The sequence below is a fragment of the Bombina bombina genome, chromosome 1 (assembly GCF_027579735.1).
Source record: "Bombina bombina isolate aBomBom1 chromosome 1, aBomBom1.pri, whole genome shotgun sequence".
NCBI classification, from domain to species: domain Eukaryota; kingdom Metazoa; phylum Chordata; class Amphibia; order Anura; family Bombinatoridae; genus Bombina; species Bombina bombina.
In genome coordinates this window covers 419017699-419030416 of record NC_069499.1, presented here as the reverse complement: position 1 = coordinate 419030416, position 12718 = coordinate 419017699, and the positions used below count along the sequence as shown (strand labels likewise).

Genomic DNA, 12718 nt, shown 5'->3' with positions numbered 1-12718 from the left:
AGTGGAATGGGGATTATACAGACTTGTCTCCAATGATTCAAGTAGATCAAAAGACCAGAGATTCACTCCGTTGGTGGCTGACCCTGGACAATCTATCCCAGGGAATGAGCTTCCGCAGACCAGAGTGGGTCATTGTCACGACCGACGCCAGTCTGGTGGGCTGGGGCGCGGTCTGGGAATCCCTGAAAGCTCAGGGACTATGGTCTCGGGAAGAGTCTCTTCTCCCGATAAACATTCTGGAACTGAGAGCGATATTCAATGCTCTCAGAGCTTGGCCTCAACTAGCAAAGGCCAAATTCATAAGGTTTCAATCAGACAACATGACGACTGTTGCATATATCAATCATCAGGGGGGGACAAAGAGTTCCCTGGCGATGAAAGAAGTGACCAAAATAATTCAATGGGCGGAGGATCACTCCTGCCACTTGTCTGCGATCCACATCCCAGGAGTGGAAAATTGGGAAGCGGATTTTCTGAGTCGTCAGACATTCCATCCGGGGGAGTGGGAACTCCATCCGGAAATCTTTGCCCAAATAATTCAATTATGGGGCATTCCAGACATGGATCTGATGGCGTCTCGTCAGAACTTCAAGGTCCCTTGCTACGGGTCCAGATCCAGGGATCCCATGGCGACTCTAGTAGATGCACTAGTAGCACCTTGGACCTTCAACCTAGGTTATGTATTCCCACCGTTTCCTCTCATTCCCAGGCTAGTAGCCAGGATCAATCAGGAGAGGGCCTTGGTGATCTTGATAGCTCCTGCGTGGCCACGCAGGACTTGGTATGCAGACCTGGTGAATATGTCATCGGCTCCACCATGGAAGCTACCTTTGAGACAGGACCTTCTTGTTCAGGGTCCATTCGAACATCCAAATCTGGTCTCCCTCCAACTGACGGCTTGGAGATTGAACGCTTGATTTTATCAAAGCGTGGGTTTTCAGATTCTGTTATAGATACTCTGGTTCAGGCCAGAAAACCTGTAACTAGAAAAATTTACCATAAGATATGGAAAAAATATATCTGTTGGTGTGAATCCAAAGGATTTCCATGGAATAAGATAAAAATTCCTAAGATTCTCTCCTTTCTGCAAGAAGGTTTGGAGAAAGGATTATCTGCAAGTTCTCTAAAGGGACAGATCTCTGCTTTATCTGTCTTACTACACAAAAGACTGGCAGCTGTGCCAGATGTTCAAGGATTTGTTCAGGCTTTGGTTCGGATTAAGCCTGTTTACAGACCTTTGACTCCTCCCTGGAGTCTAAATCTAGTTCTTTCAGTTCTTCAAGGGGTTCCGTTTGAACCTTTACATTCCATAGATATTAAGTTACTATCTTGGAAAGTTTTGTTTTTGGTTGCAATTTCTTCTGCTAGAAGAGTTTCAGAGTTATCTGCTCTGCAGTGTTCTCCGCCCTATCTGGTGTTCCATGCAGATAAGGTGGTTTTGCGTACTAAGCCTGGTTTCTTCCTAAAGTTGTTTCTAACAAAAATATTAACCAGGAGATAGTTGTACCTTCTTTGTGTCCGAATCCAGTTTCAAAGAAGGAACGTTTGTTACACAATTTGGACGTTGTCCGTGCTCTAAAGTTCTATTTAGAGGCTACTAAAGATTTCAGACAAACATCCTCCTTGTTCGTCGTTTATTCTGGTAAAAGGAGAGGTCAAAAAGCGACTTCTACCTCTCTTTCCTTTTGGCTTAAAAGCATTATCCGATTGGCTTACGAGACTGCCGGACGGCAGCCTCCTGAAAGAATTACAGCTCACTCCACTAGAGCTGTGGCTTCCACATGGGCCTTCAAGAACGAGGCTTCTGTTGACCAGATATGTAAGGCAGCGACTTGGTCTTCACTGCACACTTTTGCTAAATTTTACAAATTTGATACTTTTGCTTCTTCGGAGGCTATTTTTGGGAGAAAGGTTTTGCAAGCTGTGGTGCCTTCCGTTTAGGTAACCTGATTTGCTCCCTCCCTTCATCCGTGTCCTAAAGCTTTGGTATTGGTTCCCACAAGTAAGGATGACGCCGTGGACCGAACACACCAATGTTGGAGAAAACAGAATTTATGCTTACCTGATAAATGACTTTCTCCAACGGTGTGTCCGGTCCACGGCCCGCCCTGGTTTTTTAATCAGGTCTGATGATTTTTTTTTCTCTAACTACAGTCACCACGGTACCATATGGTTTCTCCTATATATATTTCCTCCTGTCCGTCGGTCGAATGACTGGGGTGGGCGGAGCCTAGGAGGGACTATATGGCCAGCTTTGCTGGGACTCTTTGCCATTTCCTGTTGGGGAAGAGAATATCCCACAAGTAAGGATGACGCCGTGGACCGGACACACCGTTGGAGAAAGTAATTTATCAGGTAAGCATAAATTCTGTTTTTTTTGGGACGGATGTCTCTTATTCAGATTCTACTTCTTGCGAAGTGTATGAGATTGCCCGGGTAATCCATGCCCATCAGTTATATCCCGAATGCCGCTTTAGAGTGCTCTCTTATCCAGCAACAGGGAACTTAGAGTCCGCCGAGCCATCCGCCCCTGGGGATCCCACATTCCGTGAGGTGGGTGCCCTAGAACCTTCCTTAGCTACGCAAGCAGGTGTGTCTAATGCTGTTACCCCTTCTTCGGAAGAAGGCTTGTTTCCTCCACAGGTTACGGCACGGTTCCGCATTGCCATATCTATGGTGTTGGCGCATTTACATCTTCCTGGGAGGGAGGTGTTGATGAGATACTGTCCGTGTTCTGTTAACCAGGGCTCGTCAGGCGTGGGATCGTCTGGGTCAGATCAGCCATCTGGGGAAGCGGTTTCCTCTGAAGCTTCAGGGGCCCAACCCTCGGGGTCGTCAGTTGCCCGGCGGAGGTAAGTCTTGCTTTTCGTTATAGACTGGCGCACCTTTGTGTCCTTCTGCGGCATGTTTTGGTGGTGCTGAAGGATTCTGATCCTAATGGGTTGAGGGATCCTCGGTCTTCTGTTCCAGATGGCAAGCTGGGTTAGACCTGCGGGGGATGAAGTTAATCTCCTTGTCGTCTCCAATTCACTTTCTTTTTGGGGTATCTTGTTCCAGTTCTGAGCTTCGGAGAATGGGGTCTCTGGCTGGTCCTGTTAGTGTGCCCATTCTTCTTGGGCGTTCACCTGTGGGTGCTGCCCTCCTTTTCTTTGATCCGGTTAGGATATTTTATTTCTTTTTGAGAAGCTTGTGTCTGTTACAATTTTTCTGTTGGGAAACATTTCTTCCTGGAATTTGATACTAGCGATTTTGTGGTCGCTTGGGCACTTCCGTGGAAGTTGCATGTTTAGGTGTTAGTACATTGTTATGTCTATAGTTCCTTTTATCGATTCCTTTTAGGGTTTCAATTTTTCTGTGGCCTAGGTCAGTTCTGAGTGCCCTATGTAGCAGGCTGGTCCTGATCGGGGGCTATTCTCTGGTCTTTAAGGTCTATATCATCCACGTGGTGCCGGTATAACTGGCTGTCCTGGTTGGGTGGTGAGTTGCTCACTCGGATAAGGAGTTAGTTATACTCTGGTTTCTCTTCAGATCGAATAAGGCTTTCGCCTTTACTAAAGATTTCCGTGGAGAGGAACATCCATGAGTTTTCAAAAAATGTTTTGAGGCTCTGCCCCTTGCAGGGCTGAAACATTGTAGAAGAGGCCTTTCATTCCTAGACGTCAGTCCTCATTGTCCTGTTCCTGATTGTTGGCGGGGTTTCAGAAGCGGATCCTGCTAAAGATTATTCTGGGGGCTCCGGAGGTCCGTTGGCCTTGGAGCTATGGTTCTCCATTCCCAAGGGACTGGAGGTTTAGATGACTCCTTGGACATCTGGGGTACCAGGTTGAGGCAATTTTTTTTTTTTTTTTATTATCCCCTCTATGGTATTCTTATTGGATGTATTTTTTGAGGCCTTGATGATGGTAACTCTTCCTCCTACTGTTTCTCGTCTGCTCCCATGGTTCTGGGGCTCTCCGTTTTTTCCTGAAGCTGCCCTTACTTAAGATGTCTCGGTTTTATCTGTCGCTCGTCCATAGTTAATTTCTTCTGTTATGTGTGATCAGTCCACGGGTCATCATTACTTCTGGGATATAACTCCTCCCCAACAGGAAATGCAAGAGGATTCACCCAGCAGAGCTGCATATAGCTCCTCCCCTCTACGTCAGTCCCAGTCATTCTCTTGCACCCAACGACTAGATAGGATGTGTGAGAGGACTATGGTGATTATACTTAGTTTTTATGACTTCAATCAAAAGTTTGTTATTTTACAATAGCACCGGAGCGTGTTATTACTTCTCTGGCAGAGTTTGAGGAAGAATCTACCAGAGTTTTTTACTATGATTTTAACCGGAGTAGTTAAGATCATATTGCTGTTCTCGGCCATCTGAGGGAGGTAAAAGCTTCAGATCAGGGGACAGCGGGCAGATGAATCTGCATTGAGGTATGTAGCAGTTTTTATTTTCTGAATGGAATTGATGAGAAAATCCTGCCATACCGTTATAATGACATGTATGTATACACTTCAGTATTCTGGGGATGGTATTTCACCGGAACTACTCTGTTAAAAGTCACTAATCCTTTTAATAAGTATTTATCATGTTAAACGTTTTTGCTGGAATGTAGAATCGTTTACATTTCTGAGGTACTGAGTGAATAAATATTTGGGCATTATTTTCCACTTGGCAGTTGTTTGCTTTTAATTGTGACAGTTTCGTTTCTCTTCACTGCTGTGTTTGAGGGGGAGGGGCCGTTTTTGGCGCTCTTTGCTACGCATCAAAAATTTCCAGTCAGCTACTCTTATATTTCCTGCATGATCCGGTTCATCTCTGACAGATCTCAGGGGTCTTCAAACTTCTTTGGAGGGAGGTAGATTCTCTCAGCAGAGCTGTGAGAATTTTATATTGACTGTGAATAAAAACGTTGCTCTGTAATTTTTTATGTCAAATTTAATTATTGTTATTTTACTAATGGGAACAAACCTTTACTAAAAGTTGTGTTGTTTTAAAGTTTGATGCTATAACTGTTTTTCAGTTCATTATTTCAACTGTCATTTAATCGTTTAGTACCTCTTTGAGGCACAGTACGTTTTTGCTAAAAAAGATTATAACCAAGTTGCAAGTTTATTGCTAGTGTGTTAAACATGTCTGACTCAGAGGAAGATATCTGTGTCATTTGTTCCAATGCCAAGGTGGAGCCCAATAGAAATTTATGTACTAACTGTATTGATGCTACTTTAAATAAAAGTCAATCTGTACAATTTGAACAAATTTCACCAAACAGCGAGGGGAGAGTTATGCCGACTAACTCGCCTCACGCGGCAGTACCTGCATCTCCCGCCCGGGAGGTGCGTGATATTATGGCGCCTAGTACATCTGGGCGGCCATTACAGATAACATTACAAGATATGGCTACTGTTATGACTGAAGTTTTGTCTAAATTACCAGAACTAAGAGGCAAGCGTGATCACTCTGGGGTGAGAACAGAGTGCGCTGACAATACTAGGGCCATGTCTGATACTGCGTCACAGCTTGCAGAGCATGAGGACGGAGAGCTTCATTCTGTGGGTGACGGTTCTGATCCAAACAGATTGGATTCAGATATTTCAAATTTTAAATTTAAATTGGAGAACCTCCGTGTATTACTAGGGGAGGTTTTAGCAGCTCTCAATGATTGTAACACCGTTGCAATACCAGAGAAATTGTGTAGGTTGGATAAATACTTTGCGGTACCGGCGAGTACTGACGTTTTTCCTATACCTAAGAGACTAACTGAAATTGTTATTAAGGAGTGGGATAGACCCGGTGTGCCGTTCTCACCCCCTCCAATATTTAGAAAGATGTTTCCAATAGACGCCACCACTCGGGACTTATGGCAAACGGTCCCTAAGGTGGAGGGAGCAGTTTCTACTTTAGCTAAGCGTACCACTATCCCGGTGGAGGATAGCTGTGCTTTTTCAGATCCAATGGATAAAAAATTAGAGGGTTACCTTAAGAAAATGTTTGTTCAACAAGGTTTTATATTGCAACCCCTTGCATGTATCGCGCCGATTACGGCTGCGGCAGCATTTTGGATTGAGTCTCTGGAAGAGAACCTTAGTTCATCTACGCTAGACGACATTACGGACAGGCTTAGAGTCCTTAAACTAGCTAATTCATTCATTTCGGAGGCCGTAGTACATTTAACCAAACTTACGGCTAAGAACTCAGGATTCGCCATCCAGGCACGTAGGGCGCTGTGGCTAAAATCCTGGTCAGCTGATGTTACTTCTAAGTCCAAATTACTTAATATACCTTTCAAGGGGCAGTCTTTATTTGGGCCCGGTTTGAAAGAAATTATCGCTGACATTACAGGAGGTAAGGGCCACGCCCTACCTCAAGACAAAGCCAAAGCTAAGGCTAGACAGTCTAATTTTCGTCCCTTTCGGAATTTCAAAACAGGAGCAGCATCAACCTCCACTGCACCAAAACAGGAGGGAGCTGTTGCTCGTTACAGGCAAGGCTGGAAACCTAACCAGTCCTGGAACAAGGGCAAGCAGGCCAGGAAACCTGCTGCTGCCCCAAAGACAGCATGAACCGAGAGCCCTCGATCCGGGACCGGATCTAGTGGGGGGCAGACTTTCTCTCTTCGCCCAGGCCTGGGCAAGAGATGTTCAGGATCCCTGGGCGCTAGAGATCATATCTCAGGGATACCTTCTAGACTTCAAATTATCTCCCCCAAGAGGGAGATTTCTTCTGTCAAGGTTGTCAACAAACCAGATAAAGAAAGAAGCGTTTCTACGCTGTGTACAAGATCTGTTATTAATGGGAGTGATCCATCCGGTTCCGCGGTCGGAACAAGGACAAGGGTTCTACTCAAACCTGTTTGTGGTTCCCAAAAAAGAGGGAACTTTCAGGCCAATCTTAGATTTAAAGATTCTAAACAAATTCCTAAGAGTTCCATCGTTCAAAATGGAAACTATTCGGACAATCTTACCCATGATCCAAAAGGGTCAGTACATGACCACAGTGGATTTAAAAGATGCTTACCTTCACATACCGATTCACAAAGATCATCACCGGTATCTAAGGTTTGCCTTCTTAGACAGGCACTACCAGTTTGTAGCTCTTCCATTCGGATTGGCTACGGCTCCAAGAATCTTCACAAAGGTTCTGGGTGCCCTTCTGGCGGTACTAAGACCGCGAGGGATTTCGGTAGCTCCGTATCTAGACGACATTCTAATACAAGCTTCAAGCTTTCAAACTGCCAAGTCTCATACAGAGTTAGTTCTGGCATTTCTAAGGTCGCATGGATGGAAAGTGAACGAAAAGAAGAGTTCTCTTTTTCCTCTCACAAGAGTTCCATTCTTGGGGACTCTTATAGATTCTGTAGAAATGAAGATTTACCTGACAGAAGACAGGTTAACAAAGCTTCTAAATGCATGCCGTGTCCTTCATTCCATTCAACACCCGTCAGTAGCTCAATGCATGGAGGTGATCGGCTTAATGGTAGCGGCAATGGACATAGTACCTTTTGCACGCCTACACCTCAGACCGCTGCAATTGTGCATGCTAAGTCAGTGGAATGGGGATTACTCAGATTTGTCCCCTACTCTGAATCTGAATCAAGAGACCAGAAATTCTCTTCTATGGTGGCTTTATCGGCCACACCTGTCCAGGGGGATGCCATTCAGCAGGCCAGACTGGACAATTGTAACAACAGACGCCAGCCTACTAGGTTGGGGCGCTGTCTGGAATTCTCTGAAGGCTCAGGGACTATGGAATCAGGAGGAGAGTCTCCTTCCAATAAACATTCTGGAATTGAGAGCAGTTCTCAATGCCCTTCTGGATTGGCCCCAATTAACAACTCGGGGGTTCATCAGGTTTCAGTCGGACAACATCACGACTGTAGCTTACATCAACCATCAGGGAGGGACAAGAAGCTCCCTAGCAATGATGGAAGTATCAAAGATAATTCGCTGGGCAGAGTCTCACTCTTGCCACCTGTCAGCAATCCACATCCCGGGAGTGGAGAACTGGGAGGCGGATTTTTTGAGTCGCCAGACTTTTCATCCGGGGGAGTGGGAACTTCATCCGGAGGTCTTTGCCCAAATACTTCGACGTTGGGGCAAACCAGAGATAGATCTCATGGCGTCTCGCCAGAACGCCAAACTTCCTCACTACGGGTCCAGATCCAGGGATCCGGGAGCGGTTCTGATAGATGCTTTGACAGCACCTTGGAACTTCGGGATGGCTTATGTGTTTCCACCCTTCCCGCTGCTTCCTCGATTGATTGCCAAAATCAAACAGGAGAGAGCATCAGTGATTCTAATAGCGCCTGCATGGCCACGCAGGACTTGGTATGCAGATCTAGTGGACATGTCATCCTGTCCGCCTTGGTCTCTACCTCTAAGACAGGACCTTCTGATACAGGGTCCATTCAAACATCAAAATCTAACTTCTCTGAAGCTGACTGCTTGGAAATTGAACGCTTGATTTTATCAAAACGTGGTTTTTCTGAGTCGGTTATTGATACCCTGATACAGGCTAGGAAGCCTGTTACCAGAAAGATTTACCATAAAATATGGCGTAAACACCTATACTGGTGCGAATCCAAACGTTACTCCTGGAGTAAGGTTAGGATCCCTAGGATATTGTCCTTTCTACAAGAAGGTTTAGAAAAGGGTTTATCAGCTAGTTCATTAAAGGGACAGATTTCAGCTCTGTCCATCTTGTTACACAGGCGTCTGTCAGAAAATCCAGACGTCCAGGCCTTTTGTCAGGCTTTAGCTAGGATCAAGCCTGTGTTTAAAGCTGTTGCTCCGCCATGGAGTTTAAACTTAGTTCTTAACGTTTTACAGGGTGTTCCGTTTGAACCCCTTCATTCCATTGATATAAAATTGTTATCTTGGAAAGTTCTGTTTTTAATGGCTATTTCCTCGGCTCGAAGAGTCTCTGAGTTATCAGCCTTACATTGTGATTCTCCTTATCTGATTTTTCACTCAGACAAGGTAGTTCTGCGTACTAAACCTGGGTTCTTACCTAAGGTAGTCACTAACAGGAATATCAATCAAGAGATTGTTGTTCCATCCTTGTGTCCAAATCCTTCTTCAAAGAAGGAACGTCTTCTACACAATCTGGATGTAGTTCGTGCCCTCAAGTTCTACTTGCAGGCAACTAAAGATTTTCGCCAAACTTCTTCCCTGTTTGTCGTTTATTCTGGACAGAGGAGAGGTCAAAAAGCTTCTGCTACCTCTCTCTCTTTTTGGCTTCGTAGCATAATACGTTTAGCCTATGAGACTGCTGGACAGCAGCCTCCTGAAAGAATTACAGCTCACTCCACTAGAGCTGTGGCTTCCACTTGGGCCTTTAAGAATGAGGCCTCTGTTGAACAGATTTGCAAGGCTGCAACTTGGTCTTCGCTTCATACTTTTTCCAAATTTTACAAATTTGATACTTTTGCTTCTTCGGAGGCTATTTTTGGGAGAAAGGTTCTTCAGGCAGTGGTTCCTTCTGTATAATGAGCCTGCCTATCCCTCCCGTCATCCGTGTACTTTTGCTTTGGTATTGGTATCCCAGAAGTAATGATGACCCGTGGACTGATCACACATAACAGAAGAAAACATAATTTATGCTTACCTGATAAATTCCTTTCTTCTGTTGTGTGATCAGTCCACGGCCCGCCCTGTTTTAAGGCAGGTAAATATCTTTTAAATTATACTCCAGTCACCACTTCACCCTTGGTTACTCCTTTCTCGTTGATTCTTGGTCGAATGACTGGGACTGACGTAGAGGGGAGGAGCTATATGCAGCTCTGCTGGGTGAATCCTCTTGCATTTCCTGTTGGGGAGGAGTTATATCCCAGAAGTAATGATGACCCGTGGACTGATCACACAACAGAAGAAAGGAATTTATCAGGTAAGCATAAATTATGTTTCCTTGAGCTGTGGGGGTTTCCGGGAGGTTGATCCTAAAGGGATTGTTTGGAGACTATTTTTTATCTTCTCAAACTGGATTATCTAGTTTTGCGCTCTATTTCAGCTCCTTAGTATTTGGATTTTGGGGTGTTGTCTCTCGAGCCTTTAGGAGATATGCTCTCTGTCTCTGGGATGCTTAGCGAACGTCTAGTGTCCAAGGATCTTTGGATGTGGCTGTGGTTGCATCTCCTTGGGTTCAGGTTCTCCGCATAAGGTATCGCTATGGTTCCTCAGGGGTTACTATCTTGTTGCCGGCTCCGATTTCTTGATGTCCGGTTTTCCGGACATATTCTTGTCTTGCATATCTGACCGAATCTCTTAGATGGGTCTTGGGCAGTTCAGTCTTTCAGTTCTGAGACTTCCACTTGCCTTTTCAGGGGGTTTTGTTTTTCTCTTATCGGAGACTTGGACATAGCCTGATGGGTAGTTTAGCTGCCTAGCAAGCGGGAGATTGCAGTTGCAATCTGTTGCAGCTATCTGCACTTTAAAAGTGTGATCAATCACTGTTTGTTTTTCTAATGGGCCGGCTGTTGCAGCCGGATGGTTCCTATACAATCTGTATTGCCTTTACCGCCTGTCTGCTGCTGCACACTCCATGCCTGTGGGCGGTTGAGCGGTTATATTTGGCTTTCTCCTCCACTTAGGGAGATTGGGGCATACCACAGTATCCACCTAGTGCCCCGGAGGTATTCCTCTGTTCAGTGGGGTCCACCCTGCTTTGCGTGCAGGATGTCATTTTGGTATCTTGCCGTTACTGTTTCAGTGTAGTCTCTCTTTTGCCGGGGAGTGTCCCCTCTTGTAGGGTAAGGATCTGTGTCTGAGTCCTGGAACCCGAGTTCGTCCTATGTTCTGTCATAGCTTAGTTGGTTAGCATGCCAGTCTTGTTAGCAAATGGTGGAGATTGCTATACCTGTTGGTACCGTTCAATTTAGTTCCCCTCCTTTTCCTTCCTGAGGATCTGGATGGTCCGGGAAATCGTTCTTTCCCTGCTTTCGGACATTGCCAGTCACTTTGTTGCTGAGTCCGTTGCCTCAGAGAGTGTGTCAGAAGTCTGTCCGCTTGGTTTGTGCCTTGACCTTGTATATCACTTAGCTCTCCTACTTCCTTGTTGTTACTGGGAGGGAGTGGGTTTCCGCTCTCCTTCGGAATTTTCCTCTGTGGGAGTCCTGGTGCAGTGCCTAGTTTGGTTGGCTGGAGTCTGCTAGACTTCTGTTGCAGAGGGAAGCCTGTGGCTTCATCTGGAGCACAATAAGATTTATGGTGCTATTTTTATCAGTTCCCGGGGGGTGGTTTTTATCCCTTGGTCGCTCTTTCATAGTACGGATTGCACACTGTGTGAGGGATAGGGTCTACCTTGTCTCTCTAGGTCTCCAGGGTTAGGATGTTACATGGTCCCTTGGACTTTTATTCAGATAGGGGTAGTTTTTTTTCCCCCTCCCTTCTTTGTTCAGTCGTTGGAGTTCGTTCTCTATGTTTTTGTCCTGTTGCAACCTTGGTTTGCTCCTGGAGTTCGGCTAGGGTTCTTTTTACCTTAGCTTGTTGGTCTTTGGATCTCTGTTGAGTTCTTCTTTTTCTTCCTCTTCCCTTCAGGGGGTATGTGGAGGTCCCCTTCCCTCAGGTCGGGGGTAAGTTTAAGTGTGGGCTTAGAGCCTGCGGGACTTGTCTCCTCTGAGGCTTTGTGCTCAGTGGAATCTACTGATTCTGAGCAGTCTCTAACTAGGGCCTTGCTGGTTTTAACTGATGGGCAGTTACCTGGTCATTTCAGGTTTTATCCTTCTGCTCCTTGTTCCCTTGGCAGAATGACTGGGTAATGAGGGAAGTGGGGTATGTATTTAAGCCTTTGGCTGGGGTGTCTTTGCCTCCTCCTGGTGGCCAGGTTCTGAGATCCCAAAAGTAATGAATGCAGCTGTGGACCTTCAGGTAAGCATAATTTAATTTTTTTCAACAATTATCGCCCTTTAAGGTTATACAGCATCTGGTTTATTTTTTTAAGAAAAGGCTTGATATTAATAAAGCATGTTTTTGTGCAATTCCCCAGATGTGTATTACCTTCTTCTTATATACATTTTTATTTTTATAGCAATCTATGACCTAGTTTCTGTTGCAAAATGATAGTAAAAAATGCTGTTGTATTGTTAATGTTTCTGGCATGTAAAGGTTACATGAAAATAGGCCAAGGTGTTAATGTAAGATTGTAAGCAAACATTATAGCTACAGTCAACGACAGATTTTTTATTGTTTAAAAAGATAGACAATCCCTTTATCACCCATTCCCCAGTTTTGCATAACCAACACGGGACGTGAAACCCAAGTTTTGTCTTTCATGATTTAGATAGAGCATACAAGTTAAAATCACTTTCCAATGTATTTCTATTGTGTAATTTGTTTGTATCTTTTCTTGAAAAGTATACCTAGGTAGGCTCAGAAGCTGCTGATTGGTGGATGCACATATATGCCTCTTGTCATTGGCTTTCTGCTAGCTCTCAGTAGTGCAAGCAAATTAGATAATAGAAATACATTGGAAAGTTGCCTACAATTTTATGATCTATCTGAATCTTGAAAGAAAAATGTTGTGTTTCTTGTCCCTTTAACCCCTTCGCTACCGGGACTTTCAAAGAAGAACTTGCCCAAAATACCCGAGAATTTTTAGCATTTTTGTTATCACTCTATTTAAACAGAAATAGAGCCTTGTTTTTTTGGTCTTTATTTCATGCCACCATTTCACCACCAAATGTGATCATATAAAGCCATTGCTTTTTGGTAATTAGAAGGCCTCTAATTTCAGCT

At 44.7% G+C, this 12718-nt stretch overlaps 1 protein-coding gene and 1 non-coding gene across 3 annotated transcripts in view; both read left to right on the top strand.

Moving 5' to 3' along the window:
* LY75 (lymphocyte antigen 75) overlaps positions 1-12718 on the top strand; it is a 1208875-nt gene that overhangs the window by 55614 nt on the left and 1140543 nt on the right. The window lies entirely within an intron of this gene.
* Positions 3509-3624, top strand: LOC128646335 (U5 spliceosomal RNA). Its single transcript, XR_008400279.1, has one exon. It is a non-coding gene; the product is annotated as a U5 spliceosomal RNA (small nuclear RNA).